This window comes from Ornithorhynchus anatinus, chromosome 1 (assembly GCF_004115215.2).
Source record: "Ornithorhynchus anatinus isolate Pmale09 chromosome 1, mOrnAna1.pri.v4, whole genome shotgun sequence".
Classification (NCBI taxonomy): Eukaryota; Metazoa; Chordata; class Mammalia; order Monotremata; family Ornithorhynchidae; genus Ornithorhynchus; species Ornithorhynchus anatinus.
The window spans coordinates 80,739,801-80,762,220 of record NC_041728.1 but is presented as its reverse complement, the minus strand read 5'-3'; the positions used below and the strand labels follow the sequence as shown (position 1 = coordinate 80,762,220).

General features: G+C 38.7%; 1 non-coding gene across 1 annotated transcript; it reads right to left on the bottom strand.

Annotated features, from left to right (window-relative positions):
• Nucleotides 1–782: 782 nt before the first annotated feature.
• TRNAK-CUU lies at nt 783–857 on the bottom strand. The gene has a single exon. It is a non-coding gene; the product is annotated as a tRNA-Lys (tRNA).
• Between the last annotated feature and the right edge of the window lie 21,563 nt (nt 858–22,420).

Genomic DNA, 22,420 nt, shown 5'->3' with positions numbered 1-22,420 from the left:
CCCAGCCCTGACCTATGTGCTTCTCTGCAGTTTCACGTTTATTTCCTCTGTCTTCAGTAGTACAGCATGGCATAATGGATAGAACACAGGCCTGGGAGTCAGAAGGTCATGTGTTCAATCCTGGCTCTGCCATTTGTTTGTTGTGTGACCTTGGGCAAGTCCCTTTACTTCTCTGTGCCTCAGTTACCTCATTTTTAGGTAGGGATTGAGACTGTGAGCTCCATGTGAGACACGGGTTGTTTCCAACCCCATTTGCTTATGTCCACCCCAGCTCATAGTACAGTACTTACCACATAGTAAGCACTTATCAAATAGCATAATTATTATCACTGTTCTATACCTGGAAGCCTTGACCAAACCTCAAACAAAACATGTCAAAAACAGAACTCCTTGTCTTCCCACCCAAACCCTGTCCTCTCCTGATCTTCCACATCACTTTCCTTCCTATATCACAAGCCCAAAACCTCGGTATTATCCTTGACTCATCTATAATAATAATAATAATAATAATAATAATGTTGGTATTTGTTAAGCACTTACTACGTGCAGAGCACTGTTCTAAGAGCCGGGGTAGATACAGGGTAATCAGATTGTCCCACGTGAGGCTCACAGTCTTAATCCCCATTTTACAGATGAGGTAACTGAGGCACAGAGAAGTTAAGTAACTTGCCCACAGTCACACAGCTGACAAGGGGCAGAGTCAGGATTCGAACCCATGACCTCTGACTCCCAAGGCCGTGCTCTTTCCACTGAGCCACGCTGCTTCTCAAAAGACTTACTTACGTGTAATGTGGGGCTCGAACCCATGACCCTGAGATTAAGAGTCTCATGCTCTACCGACTGAGCTAGCCGGGCACTTAATAATGTTGGTATTTGTTAAGCACTTACTATGTGCAGAGCACTGTTCTAAGCGCTCAGGGAGATACAGGGAAATCAGGTTGTCCCACGTGAGGCTCACTGTCTTAACCCCCTTTTTTCAGATGAGGTAACTGAGGCACAGAGAAGTGAAGTGACTTGCCCACAGTCACACAGCTGAGAAGCAGCGGAGCTGCAATTCGAACCCATGACCTCTGACTCCCAAGCCCGGGCTCTTGCCACTGAGCCAGGCTGCAACATATCTGTCACCAAATCAGTTCTACCTTCAAAACATCACTAAAGTCCATCCTTTCCTCTACATCCAAACTGCTATCCAAGCACTTATCCTATCCTGAGCACTTATCCCATCTCACTTGGACTGCTTTTTCTACACTAATCCAAGTGCTTATCCTACCCCACTCTGACTAGTCTCTACTATCTCTGCCTCCTTGCTAACCTCCCTTTTCTCCTGTATCTTCCCACTCCAGTCCATATTTTACTCTCTTGCACAGGTCATTTTTCTCCTTGATCTCCTGTGATCTAGCTTCTGTCCCCATCACTCCACTTAAACTGCCCTTTCAAGGTCACCAGTATTCTCCTTCTTGCCAAAATCAATATTTAGTCCATATCTCCCCACTCCTCAAGAATCTCCAGTCATTGCCCATCTACTTCTGCATCAAATATAATCTCCTTACCAACAATTTAAAGCATTTAATCAGCTTGCCAGGGTCAGTTCTTAGCCCTCTTCTGTTCTCCATTTACACTTACTCCCTTGGTGGACTCATTCGCTCTCACGGCTTTGACTACCATCTCTACGCAGATGACACGCAGATCTACATCTCCGCCCCTGTCCTCTCCCCCTCCCTTCAGGCTCGCATCTCCTCCTGCCTCCGGGACGTCTCCACCTGGATGTCGGCCCGCCACCTAAAACTCAACATGAGCAAGACTGAGCTCCTCATCTTCCCACCCAAGCCCGGTGATCTCCCAGACGTCCCCATCACTGTGGATGGCACGACCATTCTTCCCGTCTCTCAGGCCCGCAATCTCGGTGTCATCTTTGACTCGTCTCTCTCGTTCACCCCACACATCCTATCCGTTACCGAGACCTGCCGGTTTCATCTTTACAATATCACCAAGATCCGCCCTTTCCTCTCCACCCAAACGGCTACCTTACTGCTACAGGCTTTTGTTATATCCTGGCTAGACTACTGTGTCAGCCTTCTCTCTGACCTCCCTTCCTCCTCTCTCGCCCCGCTCCAGTCTATTCTTCACTCTGCTGCCCGGCTCATCTTCCTGCAGAAATGCTCTGGGCATGTCACTCCCCTTCTTAAACACCTCCAGTGGTTGCCTATCAACCTCCGCTGCAAACATAAACTCCTCACTCTAGGCTTCAAGGCTCTACATCACCTTGCCCCTTCCTACCTCTCCTCCCTTCTCTCTTTCTACTGCCCACCCCGCACGCTCCGCTCTGCTGCCGCCCACCTCCTCATCGTCCCTCGGTCTCGCCTATTCTGCTGTCGACACCTGGGACACGTCCTCCCGCGGTCCTGGAATGCCCTCCCTCCTCACCTCCGCCAAACTAATTCTCTTCCCCTCTTCAAAGCCCTACTTAAAACACCTCCTCCAAGAGGCCTTCCCAGACTGAGCTCCCCTTCTCCCTCTACTCCCTCTACCGCCCCCCTTCACCTCTCTGCAGCTTAACCCTCTTTTCCCCTCATTTCCCTCTGCTCCTCCCCCTCTCCCTTCCCATCCCCTCAGCACTGTACTCATCTGCTCAACTGGATATATTTTCATTACCCTATTTATTTGGTTAATGAAATGTACATCGCCTTGATTCTATTTAGTTGCTATTGTTTTTACGAGATGTTCTTCCCCTCGACTCTATTTATTGCTTTTGTTCTTGTCTGTCTGTCTCCCCCAATTAGACTGTAAGCCCGTCAAATGGCAGGGACTGTCTCTACCTGTTGCCAACTTGTTCATTCCAAGCGCTTAGTACAGTGGTCTGCACATAGTAAGCGCTCAATAAATACTATTGAATGAATGAATAAATCCTATCTTATTTCACAGACCTTCTACTGCACAGCAAGCACACTTCCCTCCTTTCACACTAGCTTGTTATGGTTTTTGTTAATCATTTCTATGCATCAAACACTGTTCTAAACACTGCGGTGTGTACGTTACTTAGATTGGACACAGTCTCAGTTCACATGGGGCTCTCAGGCTAAGGAGGAAGGACTCTGAATTCTCTAATTTCTCCAACCCCTCTTCGGACTTCCTTCTCCTCTAGACCACCACTCTCCCCATTTTCAAAACCTTACTTAAATTACATCTCTTTCAAGAGGTCTTCCCAGATAATGCCCTCTCTCCCCATACTCCTCCTTCTGTGTCATCTCTGCACTTTGAACTGCACCCCTTTGGCATTTAGGATTTAACCTTAACCTTAGTACCCTTATGTACAAATCCACTGGATACTTATTTGTATTATTAATGCCTGCCTCCTCCTCTAGACTTTAAGTTTATGGTGGGCAGGGAATTTGTTTACTAACTCTGTTATGCTCCCCCAAGCATTTATTACAAATTCTCTGCACTTAGTAAACTCCAATGAATATCAATGATTGATCATATAGATAATGTTTAAGAGGTAATGAAGTAATTTAGGCACATTTACATAACTTGTTCAAGAAGCTCAGCCTCATTCTCAAAATTGAGATTGTCGCCCAATGGTGTCTGCCTTTTAGCAATGATGTGTCCATTGTAGTAGCAGGTGGTTCATTCACACAATTTAGTTTATGTATGGCACTTTACTAACAGTGACAACGTGCAAGGATATTTTGCCACCCTAGATCTGTAGATCAAAAAGATAAACATCTTTTAAAAGTAAGACAAGTTCACAAATATAGTAATAAGCTGGAGAAATGGAGATTTTAAGTTCTAGAAATGTGGGGAGCCTGGGGAATTGATTCACTTTTAAGCTAAATTTAATGCCTTATGAATTTTATGAAGTATGTTATCCAATAATATGAACCAATACAGTGAAATATATTATTCGTGACCCTCTCCTCTCTAAGGCCCCGCAAAAATCAACTGCCTGAGAGAGAATAATTAAGTGAAGGTCAAACAAGGTTTTTCTTAAAATCCCTATGATAATTTAGTGTAGCTTTAAAAAGACAGATTAAAGAAAATAGCCCTTAGTATGAGTTTCATGCACAAGCATATGAAAAACGAGCAAGATATTTTGTCTTTACTGCAAATAGTTGGTGTTATTTCTACCTAGACAAGCAACATAGCCTAGTGGATAGATAGAGCATGACCCGGCAAGTCAGAGACCTGAGTTCAATAATTACTTTTGAGTACACTAATTGTAAATATTTTTATGTAAATATTTTTGTCTCTGCATTCCTTTTAGTATGTAAGTTCCTTGTGGGCAAGAAACATGTCACTTATTCTATGCTTCCCAATTTCCAGGACTAAGGACCTAGACTCTAATCCTGGCTCTGCCATTTGCCTACTATACTAACTCAGACAAACCACTTATCCACTCTGTGCCCCAGTTTCCTCATTTTAAAAATAAAGATCTAATGCTGTTTAATCTCTCTTTGTGACATTACCGGGTTTAGCAGGTCTAAATCCCATGTGAATACCGGGAGCACCTGGACCCTTGTCAGTCTTGTTTGGCTCCTAAAACCAAATTTCTCCTGTTCGTCTACAACAGGTTTAGGACAATCCTAACTTCACTCCAGTCCCTCTATCTCTATTAGTGCTACCACTCTACACCCAAAGTCCAGATGTCTCCTTAAAGTGGTAGAGGTAATCAGTGCTGATTGTATAAAATAAGAGGACCAAGCACTCCCTCATGCACCTGAAGTTCCCCAGTCTACATGTCGTCAGCACCTAGACCTTCTCCTCCAGCTCCTACTGCAGGAAGGCACCAAGATCTGAGTTGTCAATAATAATATAAGTTTAATAAGTTCTTAAGATAACAAATGAAAGCAAATCCAGTTTAACTGACTTTATCTGGATCTACTACTTCCCCTCCAGAACCCTCTGTAGATGCCCTAGGGCTGGCATTCTTTTTCCTACTATGAGCAGTAGCCTCCCTCTTCCAGAATCCTAGCCACTAGAATCTGGACCTCTGTGGATACTCTCCGTTTCCTCTCTGTGTCCTATAACCATCCAGGGTCCACATCATAAGCTCTCCCTATCCTGCTCTTCCAGCCACACAACTTGCTTCCCTTCACCTAAAGAGGGCTAAGGGTCTCCCTCTTGACATATGATAATCACTTTAACAATACCACTATTATGATTATTATGTACTAAGTGGGTGTTCAATCAATATCACTGCTATTATTTAATAGACATTTTGAAAATGCGTTATGAAAAGGCCCCATAAAACTGTAAATTCCCTGGTTAAAGTAATTTCTTGAACATCTATAAATTTGCTAATTTTCAACTATAGTGCTATGAAAATGGTAGATGCTCCACAAATACTAATTATTGGTTATGGTGACGATAATGACAGATTTTAGAATTAGCACCACCAAATCTTATCCTGTGAAAATAAGGGTCTAACTCAAAGTGAAATTTTCTTGGTTTTATTATTCTTGCCATTTCATGTGAAGATTTATTATCTTGCCTTCTTCCATGTCTTCTGTGTAGTATGATTTTACAAATTTAATCATTAGCCAATCAGTCAGTCAATCATATTTATTGAGTGCTTACTCTGTGAAGAATAGAGTACTAAGCACTTGGGAGAGTATAACAATAAACAGACACATTCCCTGGCTCCTTCTAGAGCTGGGGACAGACATTGATATAAATAAAGAAATAAATTACAGATATATAAATCAGTGCTGTGGGGCTGGGAAAGGGGATGAATAAAGGGAGCAAGTCAGGGTGATGCAGAAGGGAGTGAGAATAGAGGAAAGGAAGCCTTACTTAGAGAAGACCTCTTGGGAAAAATGTGGCTTCAATAGGATTTGAAGTGGAGGATAGTAATTGTCTGTCACATATAAAGAGTGAAGATGTTCCAGGACAGAAGCAGGATGTAGGTGAGAGGTCAGCAGTGAAAGAGAAGAGAACAAGGTGAGTAGGTTAGCGAAAGACAAGTGAAGTGTGCAAACTGTAATAGGAGGGTAGCGAGGTGAGGAAGAAGGAGGAAAGATGACTGAGTGGTTTAAATCCTGTGGTTTAAATCTAATGGTAACGTTTCTTTTTGATATGGCAGTGGATGGGTAACCAAGGATTTTGAGGAGCAGAAAATGATCTGTTCAGTTGAGTGAACTATAGACTGGAGTTGGGAGAGGCAGGAGGCAGGGAAGTCAGCAAGGAGGCTCATTCAATATTTAAGGAAGGATAGGATAAATGATTGGATTAACATGGAAACAATTTGCATGGAATGAAAAGGGCTGATATTAGCATTTCTGTGAAGGTGATCCAATGGGATTCAGTGATGGATAGAATATGTGGGTTGTGTGAGACAGAGAAGTCAAGGATAATACCAAGGTTATATCTAGCAACTCTATTATACTTTCCCAAATACCCTACTACAGTGCTTGGGATATAGTAAGTGCTCAAATATCTTTTTGACTGATAAATTTATTGGATCCCACTAGACATGTCAATCAGAGTAGCCCACAGCGATTCTCTGCCACACCACTGTTCTCTTACCAAGTTTCTAGCTAATAGGAATATTTGTTATTAGCTTCAGAACCATGTAGGAGAATGGGCAAAAGGAAGTAAATAATTTCTGCCTCTCAAATATCTCTCATCAGCACTAATCTACCCCTGACCCAGAAGGAGCATGGCCTAGTGGGAAGGGAAAGGTCTGGAGTCAAAGAATCTGGGTTCTAATCCGAGCTCCAACACTTGTCTGCTGTGTGACCTTGGGTTACCTCTCTGTGCCTCACATCCCACATCTGAAAAATAAAGATTCAATTCAATACCTAGCCTTCCTCCTACTTAGACTGGAAGCTTCATATTGGATCTTATTATCTTGTATCTATCCCAGTGCTTAGTACAGTCCTTGGCAAATAGTAAGCACATAACAAATTCACAATTATCATTATTACCGGGTCATTTATCTAGCCTATAAATCACTAGAAGAGTTCAACACCAAATTTAATATGACATTAAAGCAAAAGAGGAAAGGAGCTTAAATTATTTTGTAATCTGAACCAAATATGTAATAAATCCATATTGCTCAGGCCAAAAAACATTTGATCTGTCATATGAAATTCATTGTATATTTCTCCATGTATTTGCTTTAGATTTGAAGGCCAGAACTCAGAGAGTTGAATTCTAAGACAGTTGGGTTACTAAACTTCCTGGCTAAATATAGCAAAATAGAATACTAGAATCATGTTATAAATGGAACAGAAATATACAGACCAGTAGTTAAAATTTATGACTTGTGGGAAGCAGTACTGTAGAAAACTGAAAGTCTGAGAACTCCAGTTTCCAAATGACAAAAAGCATTGTTCTGGCTTCTTTGCTTTCACATTCATTCCATTTGAATCTGTTTCCGTACCCTCAATTAAGCAGTAGTTCTTTGGCTTCTTTACCCTAGGACGTTAATGTAGAAGTCTCCAGATCTTGGCCAGTGGAGTTTTCATTCCTAGCCCATAGATGTAACAAGACTAGTATAGTTCCTTGGTAATAAAAGACCCTTTGTGCTTGAGGATTGAGGGCATAAAAAAGCAAGTTCTCACGTGTAAGCTAAATGGGTCAGCTATCTGTTGTCTGGCAGTTATCAGGCAGAAACAGTGGAGAATAGAATTATAAGCACGAGTGAGTTAGCTAAATGCACACAATACTGTCTTATTGTGTACCAAATCTTCAATGAAAACAGCAGTCCCAGATACTTAGAAAGTTGGATATGGTTCCAGAGATAAAGAATAAATGCTAGAATGAAAGGGAAATTTTAAGGTTTAACTATACCGTTATCTTAATCTAATTAAACCAAAAAAGCTTCTTCATTTGTAACAAGGTTATGGCAACTAACAGATATTATTTCCATTTAAAAAGATGTCTGGTACAGTGGTTTAAGAATAAGATTTAGAATAAAAAAATCCCTGAGTTTAATTTTGACATTTATTGTATGTGCCAGGGGCCCTGCTCTCTCTAAGTCCCACTTTTAGGTTAAGTAGTCTATATACTAAACATTTTTTCAAAATAAAACTTCTAGGGATGAATATACAATTTAAAAACTCAAAGTATTTAGTACAGATTCATTTTATTTTACAACTGAGGCTGTCCCACTTCCAGACGTGATTTTAAAATTTGCAGTGGAAAATTTAAAAAAGTCCTTTGCTTTCATTCATTACCTTGTACCTACCCAACCACTTATGACATAGTAAGCCTTTAATAAATTCCATAATTATTGTTGTAAAGAAAGTGATTGAGCATTATTGTAAAAATATGGGAATGGACAATAAAAATAAAATGTATACAGATGCATAAATTTGGAGAATGGGATTTTTTTAAAAGTAAGCTAAATGATTCCTATATTAGAAATGAGTATTCAATACCTGATCTCCCTCCTCCTGTTAAAAAAAAAACCAATCATTAGTATTGTAAATAGAATTTCAGACATAATGTTCAATATGGTTTCCACTTACCCCACACCATAAGTTTAGAAATTTAGCCTTGGATAGTTTAGACTAATCAATTCAAAAATCAAAATTTTTAGATAGATTTAGACACCTTAATAATAAACATTGATATTTATTAAGTACTACTAGGAACGATTTTGCAAAAGGGCATATAATTAGAATGAAACATTTATCTCTAATGTACTGCTCCATGCGCTGAATTGTGAGTCCAGATGCTAAGAATTTTGTGTATGAAAGGAAGCTTGTGTATTTATTGAACTTTGAGTATAATTGAAGTTTGTATATTTAGTTGGATCTAGTTACTTTGTATGGTATTTGTTAAGCACTTACTATGTGTCAAGCACTGTTCTAAGCGCTGGGGTAGATACAAGTTGAGCAGCTCAGACAGCGTAACAGTACCCCATGGAACTCACAGACTAGGTAGGAAGGAAGAGAGGTACTGAATACTCATTTCAAACATAATAAGCAATTAACACATCACAAAAAATTCCCATTCAGATGATGGGAATTTTTTGTGATGTGTTAAATGCTTATTATGTTTGAAATGAGTATTTTATTTTGTATTTTATTTTATTTGTATTTTTATTCATAGTCAATCATTTATTAAATTTTTATTTGTATTTTATTTGTATTTTTATTCATAGTCAATCATTTATTGAACTCTTCATTTTTATACTTTTGCACTACATCTTGATATAGCCTTGACTTTGATAATATTGAATCGTATTTCTTAATTGTTTATTATGCCACAAGTATTGGGATAAACACAAGATAATCAGGTCGGACATAGTCCTGGTCCATATGGAAATCAGAGTGTAAATGGTTATAGAACAAGTAACTAATCATTCCCTTCCTCCTGTTCCTACTGTTAGTAAATGATTTTTACTTGCCTAGACTCTCATTAGATTGTAAACTCCTGAAGAGCAGCAGTCCTATGTCTTGCTTCTATTATACTGTCCCTAGCACTTCGTAGATTTCCACATCTCACTGCGAGTCCTGTGGTCCTAAGGGTACACAGACTTCAAGGGGATGAGACCTGGGAGGGATCAGGCTTCAGTGAACTAAGAGGTCAGAAGGCACTTTATTGTGCTCAATAAATGTCAAAGACTATGATGAACATGATAAACAAACACTGAGTAACCAATCAAGCTTAAAAAATGTGAATGGGGTATATATGGTGAATGGCATACTAAGACTGAAATGATACACGTATATGTGGATAGAGGTCAAACTAAATACTAATACTAAATAAATAGAAAGTGCTTAACAAATACCAACATTATTATTATTATTAATGCTAACCTTTTCATTGTACCTTGATCTTATTTATCTCACCTCCAACCTCTTGCCCACATCTGCTAGAATCCCCTCACTCTTCATATCTGACTGACAATTACTCTCCCCATCTTTAAAGTTATATTGAAGGTGCTTCTTCTCTAAGAGGCCTTCCTTGACAAAGCCCTCCTTTCATCTTCTTCCACTCCCTTCTGCTTCATCTTGACTTCTCCCTTTATTCATTTTTCATCCCAGTCCCACACACTTACGTACATATCTGAAATTGATTTATTTACATTGATGTCTGTCTCATTATGGGCAGGGAATTTGTTTGTTATACTGTTTTCTCCCAAGTGCTCAATAAATACCACTGACTGACTTACAGACAAAGAAGATTTTCTCTTATAGACAGGACTGTGCCCTACCTGACTAACGTATATCAGTGTCAGCACTTAGTATTGCTTGTTATGTTTGACACATAACAAGCACTTGGCAAAAATGCCATAGCAATTATTTCATTAATTTAGCAACAACACTTCAATTATATCCTTAATATAACACCCTCTATCATTAAGGATGACACAATGTGGAATAGCCTGTCTACCAATATGTATGAACATGAAGTTTTTCCACCAAATGTGGTTGGTCTTTCAAATTTTAAACTAATTTATTGACTCATTTATGTCATTCAATCCACATATACAGTCTGTCACCAAATCTATCCAGCCAATTCTACATTCTCATTTATCTTTAAAATCTGCCCCTTCCACTCCATCTTAATTGCTACCATATTGATCCAAATACTTATCATATCCCACTTTGATAACTGTATCAGCCTCTTCACTGACCACCCTGTCTCCTGTCTCCCCTCTCCAGTCCATATTCCACTCTGCTGCCCAGATCATTTTGAAAAAATGAACAGTAATCAATACTCATAATAATAATAAGCAGCATGGCTCAGTGGAAAGAGCTGGGGCTTTGGAGTCAGAGGTCATGAGTTTGAATCCCAGCTCTGCCACTTGTCAGCTGTATGACTGTGGGCAAGTCACTTAACTTCTCTGTGCCTCAGTTACCTCACCTGTAAAATGGGGATTAAGACTGTGAGACCCACGTGGGACATCCTGATTCCCCTGTGTCTACTTCAGTGCTTAGAATAGTGCTTGGCACATAGTAAGTGCTTAACAAATACCAACATTGTTAAGCCCTTATTATGTGCCAAGAACTGTTCATTCATTCTTTCAATCATATTTACTGAGCACTTACCGTTTTGTTGTCTGTCTCCCCTGCTTAGACTGTGAGCCCATTGTTGGGCAGGGATTGTCTCTATCTGTTGCTGAATTGTACATTCCAAGTGCTTGCTCTGCACATAGTGAGCACTCAATAAATACGATTGAATGAATGAATGAATAGAAGGGGAAAGAAAGACAAGAAACCAAAACAAGTAAACAGGCATCAATAGCAACAAAATAAATAGAATTATAGATATATGCACATCATTTAAAAAAACAGAATAAGAAATATATATATTCATTCATTCAAACATATTTATTGATTGCTTACTGTGTGCAGAGCAATGTACTAAGCGCTTGGAATGTACAATTTGGCATTAGAGACAATCTCTGCCCAACAATGGGCTCACAGTCTAAAAGGGGGAGACAGCAAAACAAAACAAGTAGACAGGCATCAATACCATCAAAATAGATAAATAGAATCATAGATATATACACATCAATAATAAAATGGAGTAATAAATAATATATACAAATATACACAAGTGCTGAGGCGTATGGAGAGGGGTAGAGCAAAGGGAGAGAATGGGGTGATGGAGAGGGGAGGAGGAGCAGAAGAAAAGGGGGGCTCGGGCTGGGAAGGCCTCCTGGAAGAATTGAGCTGTCTGTTTCAAGCCCTAGGGTAGATACAAGGTAATAAGTTTGTCCCATATGGGACTCACAGTCTTAATCTCCATTTTACAGATGAGGTAACTGAGGCACAAAGAAGTTAAATGGCCTGCCTAACGCCACACAGCTGACAAGTAGTTGTGCTGGGATTAGAACCCATTTCATCTGATTCCCTAGCCATTGCTCTTTCCACTAAGCCACGTTACTTCCCTCATCTCCCCTCTCAAAAACTTCCAATGGTTACTTATCTAACCTCTTCATCAAGCAGAAACCTCTTACCATTGGCTTTAAGGCTCTCAATTATCCTGTCTCTTCCTACCTTATGGTACTGATCTACTACAACCCAACCCACACACTTTATTCTAACACCAAGCTTCTTTCTGTACCTCTATAATCTTCTTTCTCATCACCAACACCTTCCCCTTGAAATCTGACGAGGTTGGAACTTCCCTATCCCTTCATAACTGACTACCTCTTTCCTTATCTTAAAAGCCCTACTAAAATCATATCTCCTCCAAAAGGCCTTCTCCTACTAAACTCTCACTTCCCTCTTAGGTCTGAACCCCTTAAGAACTTTGGTATTCACCCCTTCTCCAGCTGCACAGCATTTATGTACATATCCATCTGTCATCAATTTTAATATCTGCTTCCCACCTAACCTATAAGCTTCCTGTGGCAGGAACCATCTACCTACCTTTTTGATTATACTCTCCCAAGTGCTTAGTACAGTGTTCTGTATAGAGTAACCTGTCGGTAAGTACCGTTGATTGATTAACTCTCAAGATCAGCTCCCTGGAGTCTGGGAAAGTATTTACCAACTTTTACATTGTTATATTGTATTCACCCAAGCACTTAGTATAGTGCTTTTCACACTGTAAGTGTCCAATAAATACAACTGATTGACTGATTGACTGACCATTGCACAGCCTACCCCCATTGCTGGTCTCTAAGGCAAGTACCTCACTTTTCTGGGCCTTGATGTCAGGGCAGGTATAGATCTTGCTAAACTCGGGAGCTTCCTGAGGCAGGTAGGGCTTTCTAGTTTATTTGTAATGAGTAATAATTAAAATTAATGATATAAGTAATAATAATAATAATATTCATATTTGTTAAGCGCTTACTATGTGCCGAGCACTGTTCTAAGTGCTGGGGTAGATACAGGGTAATCAGGTTGTCCCACCTGAGGCTCACAGTTAATCCCCATTTTACAGATGAGGTAACTGTGGCACAGAGAAGTTAAGTCACTTGCCCACAGTCACACAGCTGACAAGTGGCAGAGCCAAAATTCGAACTCATGACCTCTGACTCCCGAGCCTGAGCCACACTAAGTTCACTTACATTCAACACACCCCAAAGAAAAGTTAGGGTAGAGAGTCTAACCAAGATCTATTTGCCAGGTGTGAAAATGCCCGATGAACCATGGATTAACTAGGCTCCTAGAGAGAATAATAGCCATAGTCAGTGTGTAATCTACATTACAATTGGAAAGATAATGAACAGAAGGATTCAAATGTAGACATAACCAGATGAGGATTTCCTCTGCACCCACCAGGATTGATTAAGTGATAAAGAAGCTTCTTTAAGTATGATCTGGTTAGGGTTTACAAAGGCCATATGTTTCTCCTTAAGGGTTTTTGGGGGGGGAGGAAGGGTGGGATATAGCATCTTGATAAGCAGTCCTATATCTCTGTCCTGTTTGAAGCATAGCAGTGGAAAGAGGGGAGCTCGTAATAGAAGTCAGGTCAGCCTGGAGTGAAGCAGTCAGAAATGAGGCCTTGGATTCTATATGTCAGGAATGTCATGACACACCAAGAAAGAGGATTGAGATCAAAATGAGGCACTGTGAATAACAAATTAAATCCTTCCATGCACATAATGAAGAAGGGATTATCAGTGAGTTTTGTTTTTACCAGACAAACATTCCCACATTGATAAATATCTCATCATCAGTTGTATCTTTGAACTATGAGGGCAGTTTATAAAATCTCACAAATGATGTTTGCCTTTTTTTGAACATCTTGTGTTCATTTGTAACTATTTTTTCCAGAAAAAGGAATATTCAATTGATTTTTTTCTGTTTTTTCTCTAATGAACTATTATATATAATGTGTATAGCTGTCTTTCCCTAGGAAACTTTGCTCAATAGAAATACAGAGCATTTACAGATTAACTGAAAGGTGATAGGTTAAGGTGATACTCATAATTTTATTTCAATCAATTTTCCTCATTTACATCTGCAACACACTATATAATGAGACACTATTGGGTTAGAGTTTATTTGCTTGCTCAGTTATACTCAATGAAAACAGTTTATCTTCAAAAATGATTAGAAGCATAAGGTTTGAGTATGTGTCTATCTTAAGGTGAACTATTCCTACCACATCTCTATAAAGCTATCTTTCTTGTTATCTACAAGAAGTGCCTTGAATGAATTAACTGTAAAATCTAGCAACTCTTGAAAGGTTATCCTAGATAATCTTCAACAATCAAAAATTAGATTTTCCTTCTTTCCCAACTAATGTTGCTTTAAAAGGTTGACTGAAAGGTTTTCCCAAGACACATATATTTTAATGGCCTCTGACATATAGGAATGTCTAAACTTATAACTGTCCAATTTATAACAAAAGACTTTTGAATTTTGAATTTATATTCTATTTCATATTTGTGACTTCAGAACAACTTTATAGCACAAGTCTCATATGACTGGTATTTTATCACCCCCACCTTGTTCTGTGCTCATGGCTTCCTTGTTTCCCTGTTTTCTCTCCTCCTGTTCTTCCTTCTATCTCCCATTCCCTGCACTACCTCTTCTGCCTAATATCACTCCTGCCACTGTTTGCAACACCCTATGGGGCCAAGATTAGTGGGAACTGATGTGTATTTACTCTCTTTCCCTTCTCTTCAGCTGCTGCAGTGGCAAAATCAGCAGTAGTAGTTTTATTGATATCCATGGGTCCTTCTCCCCCATGACCCTTGTTGGTCAGTCCCAGAGGGAAGGGGCAGGCCTCAGCATGGGTCACTGGAAGTGACAGAATTTCATAAAATGTCCAGGATGCATTTTTTTCTGTTGGGAGGACACATACAATTCAATCTCTCCTGTGAAAAAAAATTTCATCTTTTCCATCTTTTGAAACCTAGCCTCTGCATCTGTAGAACACAGGCCTGGGAGTCAGAATGTCATGGGTTCTAATCCCTGCTCCACCACTTCTCTGCTGTGTGACTTTGGGCAAGTAACTTCAATTCTCTGTGCCTTAGTTACCTTATTTGTAAAATGGGGATTAACATTGAAAGTCCTTATGCAGGACAGGAACTGTGTCCAACCCAATTAGCTTGTATCCACCCCAGCGCTTAGTACATCTGCATCCCTACATTGCTAAATAAGGTTGAAAATAAGATTATGAAATTAGAATATTTATCCTAATATAGAAGAGAGTTGAAAAATGGTATAATCTGTCAGAGAAGCTGTGGAGTTTAAATATGCAGTGTAGGGGCAGCTGAAGTATCCAGAAGTTAATTAGGATGCTAGAACTTTACTACCTTAGATTATGTTCAAATGAATAAAGTAAGAATCCTGGTAAATTTGGGTTCATTAGTTTCCCCTCAAGAAGAAAGGGTGGGGACATAGTTTTCTAAGCTTGGTAGGTCCAGGAAAAAGGGGCTGGAAAGCAAATATTAAAATATCAATAAATCAATCATATTTATTGAGCGCTTATTGTATGCAGAGCACTATACTAAGCACCTGGGAGAGATATATCACAATTGGCAGACATGTTCCCTGCCCATAATGAGCTTATAGTTTGTTAATATGAGGAAGCAGTGTAGTGAGGCCTCATATATGCCTCTTTGCTTCAACTGTAGTTTTGGATAATTATATTTGGGATTACAGCTGAAGTAGGACACATAAAAAAAATAACAATGCACTGAAACTGGATGGCAATGTGTTCATTAACATCTTTGGACCATACTGAACATGTCCAGGAGAAGTCTCCTGAGCTCCTCTGTGCTGTGACAGAAACACATTGTAATAATTTTTCACTGAGTAACCTTCATCCTCTGCAGTCTTTATATGACAAGAGCTATGAGAAACAACATGCTATTGTTGAATTCTTAGCAATGACACCATTTTCACTGGAAAATAGTGAAAAGACTTGGAAAAGATTCAGACTAAGACTCCAAGAGTCCATTCAAGAGTCCAAGGTTGTGGAAGACCCAAGGGTTTATTTGCAGCTTCTTTCCACTAAGCTTGAGGAAGGTGTATCTATCTAATATAGTTTGTGCTAAGGTGTCATTTTCATTCTGTGTTTTGAATATATCTATGACCTGAAGGAGATAGCTAGTGCATTTTTGATACTGCTCAGGTTGGGCCTAGGACTCTGGTATGAAAATTAAGAAAGCAGCCACTGTATAACAATCTTTAAGATTTCATTAGCAAGAGAGCAGAAGAGAAACCTGAAGAGGTAGGACAGAGAATCCAAGAAAGGATCAACTTGTTTCCCCATAAATATTTCCAGATTTGTTGGGAGAAAAGTCATTGCAAAATTTCAAATAAAGTGAACCTTGAAATTCATAATAAAGAAGATTTAAATATTGAATAAAAAATATTTTCATTAGCTCTCACCTTCATATAAATGAGAATGTTCCTCTTTACATCTGCTCAAACATACATTCACTTCTACGTGAGCAGTGGGATACTGTCCAGGGCAAATTAAAGCATGAGGACCCAACCAATCAGTTTCAGGTATTAGTCACTTAAAATCTGAAAGAGGAGAGATAGAATGCAGGAAAAGGGGAGATAGAGTAAACCAATATCTCATATTTTAATAAAAGAGGACTAGTGATGAGGGGAACCCATTGTCAGAAAGATGTTGCTTATTTTACTTTACAAATTGAAGTTCAGAAGGTTAGTTGAAATGTACAAGTACTGCATAAGAGTTAATTATGACCAAAACGGTTAGTTAGCATCTGAAATTGTGAGACTATATTATGTGGAAGAGAGGATTACATTTATCCACCTACCAGAGCCTCTGCTTTTCAAGCTTGGGAGTTAAAATGTCTGATATGTGAATCTAGGTCCAAAAGACTTATGTAGAGTGAAGAAGACATACATGGAAATTAGCATTTCTGTCTACCCTTGGTTGCCTTGGTTTGAATGCTGGATATTGTCTTTTCCCTTAATTTTATGTAATAATGCATAATAATAATATTGCTCAATTTGACTCTGTTTTAGTCAATTGACTCTGTTTTAGTTCCTTTTTTTCATCCATCTTGATCAATTCAGTACTATCATTTCTTGTTCTTCTCATCCCTGATATTCACAGGTACTGTGAGGTGGTGAACATTAATTCAAATGGGCCTAAAATCTCTACCAAGAATTGAACTTAGTGGTGAAAAGCATCTACTATCTTTTTACGTCATCTCCTATCCATGCTCTTCCTCAGAGACCAGAATTATTTTCTTATATCAATAGTAATTTTGGTACAGTCATTCCACCCGTACTTTCTTAGTTTCATGATGTAGGGATCACAATTTCCTTGACAATTTGATACTCATATTAGCTCAGGTGATGTGGGGTTTACACACCTCACATTCATAAGTGATTGGCCTGGTAAATTCTCTCTCTCTCTTCCCTCCCACCCCACACACACGTATTAATGTGTGAATACAGTAGATATTAGTTTATATATTTACATTATAGGGAACAATCTTAATTCTCCTTAAAGAATTCTAAAAAAAAATTTTTCTTCATACATTAAATTCTAGAATGTATTCTATTTATGGTTTTTCTCATATTTAAGTACAATCAACAAGGTAATGTTTTGAAAAGTACATAAAAGGGTAAAATACACATCTCTATGCATATTATCTCCAACCCTGATCTCTCTTCCTTTCTGCCATCTCCCATTTCCTTCTGCCTTCAAGACATCTCCCATCACCTCAAGCTTAACATGTACACAACAGAGCTCCTTATTTTTCTATCCAAACCCTGACCTCCCTGTGACTTTCCCCACTGTAGACAGGACCACCATGCTTCCTGTTTCACAAACCCATAACCTTGGTGCTTTCCTTGATTCCTCTCTCTCATACAACACACATATTCAATCCATCACTAAATTGTTTCAGTCCCACCTTCACACTAAATATGCCCTTTGCTCACCATCAAAAGTGCTACCATGTTAATACAATCACTAATCCTTATCCCTCTTGGATTACTGTATCAGTCTCACTGCTGGCCTCTTATCCTTCTGTCTTTCCCCACTGCAGTCTATACTTAACCCTTGCTGCCTGGATCATTTTTCCATAAAATCACTCAGGACATGTTTCCTCACTCCTCAAGAAACTCCAGTGTTTGACCATCCACTTTGCATCAAACAAAAACTTCCCTCACCATTGGCTTTAAAGCACTCAATCACCTTGTCACCTCCTACCTCATCTCTCTATTCTCCTACTGCAACCCAGCCCACATACTTCACACCTCTACTTTTATCTTTCTCACTGATGACCCCTCACCCACATCTTTCTCTGGCCTAGATAACCCTCCCTCCTCAAATTCAACAGACAATTACTCACCCCCTGGTTCAAAGCCTTTTTGAATTTACATCCTTTCCAAGAGGTCTTCCCTAAATAAGTCCCTCTTACCTCTTCTCCCACTCCCTTTTGCACTGTCCTGACTTATTCCCTTTGTTCATCCTTGACCCAGCTCCACAACACTTAGGAGCATATATGTAATTTATTCCTTTATATTAATTCCTGTCTCCATCCCCTACAATGCAAGCTCATCATGGGCAGGGAATTTGTTTGTTTATTGTTGCACTGTACTCTCCCAGGCAATTAGTACAGTGCTCTGCACACAGTAAGTGTCCAATAAATACAATTGAATGAATGAATGAATGAATGAAAAGGAGGACATCTTCTAGAGTTTGTGGGATTGAGACCAGAGAAAAGGAAGGAACAGCAGGGACTAGTAACAGACACATAAGAAGAGAAGTAAAATGAAATGAAATAAATAAAATATGGCAAAGCAATTCATTGACAACAGAGATACCAGTGGTACTCTTAAGAGCAGGAATACTCTATATCTTAAGAAAATTGTCAGGCTCTCCTCTAGCTTGTAATCCTCATTGTAGGTCAGGGAACATGACTACCAACTCTGGTAGTCTATAATGATTAGACTGTAAACCCGTCATTGAGCAGGGATTGTCTCTACCTGTTGCCGAATTGTACATTCCAAGCACTTAGTGCAGTGCTCTGCACATAGTAAGCGCTCAGTAAATACTATTGAATGAATGAATGTTGTGTTGTAATCTTTCAAGGTCAGTACAGTGTTCTGGACAGAGAAAGCACTCAAGAAATATGTTTGATTGACAGATTCACTGCTGTGACACTGTCCACCCTAAACCAACCATCACAAACTCCCTAGCATCCTAAATATTGCAAAGGTATATTGCCCTTATTCCTACTCATGTCCTTGTGTTTAAATATAGGTTGACAATGACATTACTGACCCTGAGATTTTATCCTTTCCCATGTGTGTAACTACAAACTCAAACGTGAAATTGAAAATCTCTTCCACCCTATGCACACATAAAGATTTGTTCTGTGCTGCTCGGTTGCATTTGCTATTTGCAGTACCTGGTCCTGTTTTTCATTCTCTCTGTAGGTTTCAACATCTTCCTTAAGGGCTACTCTCTAAAAGAACCACTTCATTCCAGATTGTTACCCACTAGACTGGTCTGTCTGATGCTCTTCCCTTCTAGCACCTCACTGTTTTTAGTGGACCTCACTTTTTCTCTCAAACATGTTCATAAAGACATGTATAAACACATCTCTACACACACACACACACACACACACACACACACAGAGATGCATATATTGTCTTGCACAGTCATAGGGTAGCAAATCAAAGAACAGATAATGCACATGCAGACACTCTATTCATCTTCTGATTTTTGTATCTTTGCTTATTGGTCTCTAGAATTTTATCCTTCATTTCCACATTTAGTCATTAATTATATAGTGGTGTTTGCTATTTCAGAGGTTTGAAAATACTCTATGGAGGGGTGGATCTAAAGAAATTATAGAGTGGATAACCACAGCTCAGAATGTACGGGTATTTGGATGAGTTCACTACTGCACCCATTTAGGCTCTAATGCCAGGGAAGACACCATTCACCTCAATTCCGGCTCATGACCAAATCCAATCCTCACATCCCCTGGCTCTTGTTCTGCAGTCAAAACTGCCAGTCAGATCTCAGCAAAGTCTTCCCATGGTTTCAGAGCTGCTTCTCTTTTGAATGACTATCAGTCTTCTGGCAACTCTGGACACTACTGATCAATCTTTTACATCCTGACATTGATCTAGGACACAGCTAAATATTGTGCTTATTATATATACTAAAATAAGGTACCATTTTTATTTGCACAATTGTTTCCACTGTCTAGATACCATATTTACTTGCTTACATAATTCTGTGAACTGTCAAGTTTCTCTCACCACTATGCTGCTTATACCCAAATTGTACATTTCAAGTGCTTAGTACAGTGCTCTGCACATAGTAAGCACTCAATAAATACCATTGAATGAATCAATGAATGAACACTCTAATTCCTACTGTAATTTTCTCCCCTCATATCTGACAAGCCAATGCTCTCCCCAACATCAAACACTTTTAAATTTACATTTCTTCCATGAAGTCTTCAGTGATTAGTCTCTCATCTCCCCAACCAATGTCAACTTCCCACTTTCATATCACCTAATAAGCACTTGGGAACTGACTACCCCCTTTCTTCACATAACACATAAGGACATATACTTAAGGTCTCTCTCTTCTTCCAGTAATTTTTATGCCTATCTCCCTTGCTAGACTTGAACTCCTTGAGGGCAGACATCAAAAAGTATAAATAGATAGGCATTGAGATTTGGTTACCATACCAGGAATTTGGGGAAATGGCTGGTGATAACAGTGGCAAATGGAGTACAAGAACATGTATTCAGTAACATAGGAATATAAAATCTGAATACTCAGAGAATAGTTTTTTGTCTTAGACTGATAGATTTGATGATGAGACTCTTGGCTATATTTATATAAAAACAGGAAATAAACTATACATTTTTCACTCTTAATTTAAACCAGCAATGGCCATTTGATTTTTACTGTACAATGGCATGGATCTGATTTTTTAGATCTAGATTTTTAAGATTTAAATCTTAGAACATCTGGTATATGTCCTAACCCTCAATGACAAAGATAATTCAAGTTAATGCAGAAGCTATTAATTCTTATAGAATGTCAAACAAAATCAGGATTTTCCTCTTAGAGAGAAATAATGTTGTCTAATGGAAAGACTACAGCAATGGAAGCTAAGACATCTGGATTCTAGTCTTGGCACCAGCACTTACCTACTGTAGAACCCTGGGCAAGTCACTTGCTTTCTCTGGCCTCAGTTTTCCCTTCTGTAAAATGAGAATTATATTCTTGTCCTTTCCCCTTCTAAAACTGTGTGCTCCATGTGATATCTGTATCTGATCTGATCATTTTGTATCTACTCTCAATGAATGAACAAAACACCTTTGATTTCTTCCATAAGATTTATGTTGGCCTGAAGGAAGTGATTATTAGCAGGAAACCTCCAGTATAGCTTAATTGCCTGGATAATACGTGTATATATATATATATATATATATTTCTTATTTACCCCTTAATATTGTTCTTAAAGGGCATTTGTTTTTCCCTCCTTATCACTAAAGTCTGTTCCTACCACAATTTCCCTCACTGATTCTCTTAAAAGATGCTCTTTTTGGGCCATACAGAAATGGGAGTTTATTCTCTTGCAAATTTTGTTTTAATGAATCCACAAATGAAGAGTTATTGAGCAAAGGTGTTCTGAATTTACCATTCCCTTTGACTATAAACTAGAGATGGACAATTTTTAATATTTCCATTTAAAGAATGTAGTTTATGAATCCTTAAATTTAGGTTTACTTTTCTGATTCAGTTCAAATCAATCCTTCCCTATTTTCTAAATTGGCTGAAAGTATCTCATTTTTTAGTTTATTCCTATGTTCAGGTTTTCACTGTTCTTTTCAAACTGTATGAACCTTCATCATATTCCCCTTTAAAATGGTTTGTCTAGAGATTTTCTGAAATAATAACCAATAATAACTTTTTAACATCTTCTTTAATCTTTCAAACTTTCATTACATCAAGCAAATAAGAATATTCATTTTCTTGTAATTTTAGCAGAAGATTTTTTCTTGCTTTTACCTGGAAACAAGAGACAAACACTTTAAATTGTAGTGCTTTGTTTTAATATAGGCTACATAAATCCAAACCTTTTGTGGATAGTAATCAAAGACCAGGCAGTGCTTTGGGGAAAAATAAAAAGAATAATAACTATTCCTGAACAAAAGCAAAAGCATTAAAATCAAGCACTATTGCTGTGTATGAGTTTTATTTTCCCTACCTATGTTTTTCCAACACTAGGACTACATAAAAGATAGTATTATGTGTATGTAGATTCAGATCTCCAGTCAACACTGTAGAAAAATGAAATGGAGAAACTCCAAATAACAAAACATAGTAAAGTACAAAATATTTCAGAGTAAAGAAAAATACAAATTTGGCTTGTTCCTTCATGGTATTCATAATAGGTCTTGAGTTGTTTTCAGTAGTGGTGAAGTACTGCTCTGGGCTACCCCTTATCTGGTTCCTCTATAGCCAGCAGCACATTGTGAAAGTCAATTGACTGTGATCTGGTGGCCATGCAATCTGTAACTGTGTA